The sequence below is a fragment of the Magallana gigas genome, chromosome 9, assembly GCF_963853765.1.
Source record: "Magallana gigas chromosome 9, xbMagGiga1.1, whole genome shotgun sequence".
NCBI lineage: Eukaryota > Metazoa > Mollusca > Bivalvia > Ostreida > Ostreidae > Magallana > Magallana gigas.
The window spans coordinates 23,218,062-23,223,583 of record NC_088861.1 but is presented as its reverse complement, the minus strand read 5'-3'; the positions used below and the strand labels follow the sequence as shown (position 1 = coordinate 23,223,583).

General features: G+C 29.7%; 1 long non-coding RNA gene across 1 annotated transcript; it reads right to left on the bottom strand.

Moving 5' to 3' along the window:
* Positions 1-1,085: 1,085 nt before the first annotated feature.
* On the bottom strand, positions 1,086-2,232 carry LOC136271158 (uncharacterized). The gene is made up of 3 exons (XR_010709008.1): positions 2,033-2,232; positions 1,692-1,916; positions 1,086-1,442 (listed from the first exon to the last, which is right to left on the bottom strand). It is a non-coding gene; the product is annotated as an uncharacterized lncRNA (long non-coding RNA).
* Positions 2,233-5,522: the final 3,290 nt, after the last annotated feature.

Here is a 5,522-nt window from a genome sequence, read left to right as displayed (position 1 = left end):
CATTCCCTCGCCCGGTTCGTACTGCACACGACCGATGCAGATCCAGAAAAATTCCCTAGCACCGTAAAATCTACGCGGTCACATATACATTACATACAAAAACATTCTACGGAATCTGGCTTCCACGAATTTAAATGATTCCATACTATTATCAACATATTTAATGTACGAACTTTCATATTTTCATAGTAATTCGTAGATTTATCGCATTTGAAACAAGCGAGAATATTGTTGATTGCTTTTGAGGATCAGATGTTTTTTAACAATAATATACAAGCTATGGTGGCATATCTCTGCCCCTTGTGTGCAAGTTATTTTTCTATCCAATATGTCGACATGCAAGATAAATATGTTGACATGCAAGATAATTATGTTAACATGCAACATAATTATGTTGACATGCAAGAAAATTGGAATCAGATAAGAATTATACAAAATCTCAAAAAATCTCAAATATCGCCCACCTGTGACATCCAAGACGCTAGATGGTACCTTTATTTCTACATGCAACTAATTTATGTTAACATGCAAGATAAATATGCTGACATGCAACTTATTTATGTCAACATGCAACTTATTTATGTAGACATGCAACTTATTTATGTCAACATGCAACTTTTTTATGTTGACATGCGAGATGAATATGTTGACATGAAACTTAGTTATGTTTACATGCGAGATGAATATGTTGACATGCAACTTATAAGTTGTATGTCAACAAAACAAGTTGCATGTCGACATAAATATGTTGCATGTCAACATATTTATCTTGCATGTTAACATAACTAAGTTGCATGTCGACATAAAGAAGTTGCATGTCGACATAAAGAAGTTGCATGTTAACATAAATAAGTTGCATGTTGACATCAATAGGTAGCGTATCTAGCATCTTGGATGTCTCATGTTGGCGATATTTGAAATTTTTTATAACTCTTATTTGATTGTTGTTTTCTTGCATGTCAACATAGTTATGTTGCATATTGACATAACTATCTTGCATATCAACATATTGATCTAGCATGTCGACATAAATAATTGAAAAATAACTCGCACACAAGGGGCAGAGATATGCCACCATAACAAGCTGCTTAAACATTACAAATATTCCTCAAGGCTGCTGTCTCAAAGAGTACATTTTGTGTTGTGAGATTTACTTTTTGAAAAACATAATTTAGGTTTTCACCTTCCTGATCTTTTCCCTTTTGTTGTTTAATTTGTTCGTTATTTTCTCCACTATTCCGATTTCCATTTTATCGGATTTGAAGATGGAGTTTGTTCTAATAAAGTTGTTAATTCCTGCAAGCACAACATCTATAGGAATCTTTTTTTCACGAACAGCAGTTTCGAATCTCTCTATGTTAAGAACAGCTACGAATGATCGAGGTAAGAGATAGTCCATTTCAAACATTGGAGCAAGTAGTTGAAGCATTTCTTGTGGCGTTCTATAAAGACATAGATACGTCATACAAGTTTAGATTTTGAAACAAAACCGGATCTTCTTGATTCTATAAACGTTGTGTTACATGTAACACGATGTTTGCCCAAGTATTTTTTTTTTTTATTTTTACCGAATTATAATTACTTTTAAAATCACCTTTTCATTTTAACAACAATGTTTTTTCTGAAAAAGATTTCCTTCTTTTGTAAGCAGGATTATTTTTATATCTGATACATGTATGCTTGTTTAATACCTTGACCAATTAGTCTTTCCTTTTAGGTATTCTATCGTATCTTTGATATCCATTATACCCCACCATTTGTGGTTTTCAGCGCTGTATTTGTAAGTATCTGGTATGTCTTGAAAGGGTTTACATTGCTGTGACAAAAAATGGTATACTGGTAAGGAGCACATCCATGTTGGATCGTCTGATTCTTTCTCCAAGAGAATGGCATATCGCAAAGCTGCCTCGCATTGCCTGACAATTACAATCAATAGTCACATATATAATAGAAAGAAAGAAAAAAGAAAGAAAGAAGCACTTGTTTTTTTTTAAGAAATAAATTAAATGCAATTAAAATAATTTTTACTTACGAGATATTGTGAGAAAATTCTTCTGTTAGTTTATTTAAGTCTTGTATTTCTTTGTTAGCGGTATGATCCAGACGAAATGACGTGTAAATGAGCTCCTTAATATGGGGTCCATATGTTATGGAATATTTTGCACTGATACATAACAGTAACATTGCCTTATTTAACGTCATTTGATTGCCATTTGGTTGACTAACGTAGTGTTGAATACATTTCTTCATGCCCTAGGTAAAGTGTAGAAAACAATTACATTACTTTGTGCCAGAAACAAAAATTAATGAAAAGGAAACAGAATGATTTTTCTCAAGGTATTTTAAAGTCTCAATGTTGGACGATAAAAATGAAAGTTAAACTTTAAAACTTTTGTTAACCATTCTAACTATGGTTACATGTATCAATGATTCAACAATACATATAGTTATTGAAAATAGAAAGTATGCAGACATTATTTAGAAGTTGAAAGCACATTTGACGAACATATATTCATTACATATTCTTTTTTAGATTAAATTATTATTCTAAGGTGAAAAAAGAGAGATTATTTGGTGTTTTTACTGTCAGGTATTCGTGTTAGCTAAACAAAAACATGTTATTTATTTCATATGTATCATACACCACCCTATCCTATTCTCATTACAACGATTGTCACTTTTAATATAAACTTGACATTGTTTCTGACGTATACATTATATTTATATTAAATTCCAGCGTTATCATAATTTCTCCAGCAAATTGACATAACTTACTTTAGACAGTTTAAGATATTTATCTTAAAGCATGAATAAACATTGGTCATATTGTTATCTGACAACGTTTCTTTTGCAAATTATTATAATATTTATTCGAAAGGTAAAATGAACTAAATGATAAAATATCAGCTACTGAATCTTGACTTTCATGTAAAAAAAAATGTGTCCAATCAATACAGACACTAAAACAAAACGGACAATTTTTGATTTGTGTGTTTAGTGGATATTGGACTAAAAAATTGGGGGGAAAAACACCAGCTAATTTTTCGCTAATGGAACTTTTTTCTTCTAGTTAACAATTTAAGGTATCCCACTCCTCAATATTCTTGTATCAAAAATTTCTTGAGAAGTATATTATTGAAATCAGTACACAAAGATAACGGGAGGTCAGTTATCATCCTCTGAGTTATCGCCAATTTAATTTGACATTTTTGCACCAAAAATGCGATTTCCGCCTGATTAGGATTCGTTGTCCGTATTTTTGATTAAGCAAACTTTTTTCTTGAAATATTGCTTTTAATTATGCACAATAATCACACTGAATAGAAGGATTCCGGTAAAAAAAAAAAAATTGTACGAAGCTGCATGAATTTTGTGCGACCTTTTTCCACTTAAAATATAGATAATTTCTATGATAGTTTGATTTTTGATAAAAACATTTTGAATATAAAGAGTTTTATAAGATTAATCCAGTTTTCCTATATATGTATTGAGTGTTATTTTGACATAATAAGACCGGGGGGCAGTGATGTCAAATTTTAGCTATATGGCTTCAAAGGCAAAATTTTCTTTAAATTTTGCTTCAAATAATTCAGACTTTTTCTACATATTTGCATGATTTTATGCTAAAGTCTATCACTCTTTCAAAATTTAGTTTTGTACAAGTCTCACAAGACCTATAGAACATGTAACAAACCTATTAAAAGTTAAAAATGTGAATAATGAATATAGTATAATAGAAAGAAAAGTATATTGAAAATTAATTAAAATTGCTTGTTTCTGTCATTTTAGAGTAAAAAACCCTCCGCACGAGAAAATACTTCCCCCAAAAACTAGTTTGTTTTTTTTAATTCAAATGGATTTTCTTTGTGAATGTTGCGTAATTATGAAATGATGATCTTTCTGTGAGGATTGAATTAATAAAATCATAATTATTCAAAATATAATGAACATCTGCGCAATGAAATCAAAGTCAAAGCGCAAGGAGTGAGATTCCTTAACTAACGAGATTTTAAATATATAAACTCTACAGGAAAAAAAATCCACCACATACATGTACCCCTACCCGTTCAACTGGTAATTGACAAAATAATGTGAGCTCACCTCTTTTTCCTTCATTTTCAATTTTTGCACACAGAATTATATTTACTAACCAAAGGAATTATATGTGATACACGATGTTGTCAAACTTGTTGGTGTTGAGGTATTCTGTATGCATGTGATAATACTTTATTTTGTATTAAATTATTCTCTGTATTTCTAGAAAAGCTGAGAATTTGTTTCATTTCTTTTAGTAATTAAATCTATTTTCATGCAGAATTGTCACAAGAGCACGTTGTCATATTTACATTAAATGCTTAAAAATATGTCTACCTGATAGTCGTAGTTACTATTATAGAGTACATTAATAAATATGCATGAAAATTCACATGCACATTGCCTAGGACATCCAACATTTTTGCAATGCTTAACAAAAGAAACGCGTCAATACAGCTAGCAAACCGGTTTTCTTTTGTGTGAACAGTATCCATGATCTAATTGTCAATTTTGAATTGTATTTACTATCAAATATCAAAATCCAAGTAATATGCGCATCAAATCTCTAATATACGTACAACTGATCTGCAAAACAACGACTGACTATCTTGCAAGCTGTAGGAGAGGAGTTAGCCTTATAAAGACGCATTCTATTTGCTATATATATATGCTAAAAATGACTATGATCAACAGCTTTTTTTCAAAACAATTCAAAATTAAAATCCAAGTGATATTCATTTCTGGATAATGTACATTTGACCTTCCAAACTTCAATTTCCTGTCTTGTAAACTGTAGGAGGAGTTAACCGTACAATTGGAGTACCTTATAGGCATGGTATAATTTTCATAAATTATCAAATATCAAAATCCAAGTTATAAACATATATCTGATATAAGTATATGCACAATTCTGATATACGTATTATTAATCAGCAACACAACAACTACCTTCCTTGAAATATGTACGAGTAGTTATCCGTACAATAGGTGTGTCATACATGCAATAAAATGCAAAAAAAAAATGCCTAAAAACTGCTAGTATTTTCATGAATTATCAAAAATCAAAATTCAAGTAAAATGCACATTTGTGATGTATGTGCAATTGACCTACCGGACATCAACTGCTTATATTTAAAACTGTTGTAGGAGATATCCGTTTATAGGAGTATTTGAAAAAATGATATTCACCTTCTTTAATTCCAAATGTGTTTCAATCTTTATTTACAAAGTAATATTTATAAAGAAATTCAATCCCAACTACGATTGAAAAAATAATTTTAAAAGTAGTTGTACTTCAATATTGGCTGTAAAGTGATGTATATATATATATATATATATATATATATATATATATATATATATATATATATATATATATATATATATATATATATATATATATATATATATTATTTATTTATTTATTTATTCTAGGCAATTTGATAAATAGATATTACAGCAAACTGAACTTATATCAAAATTGAATA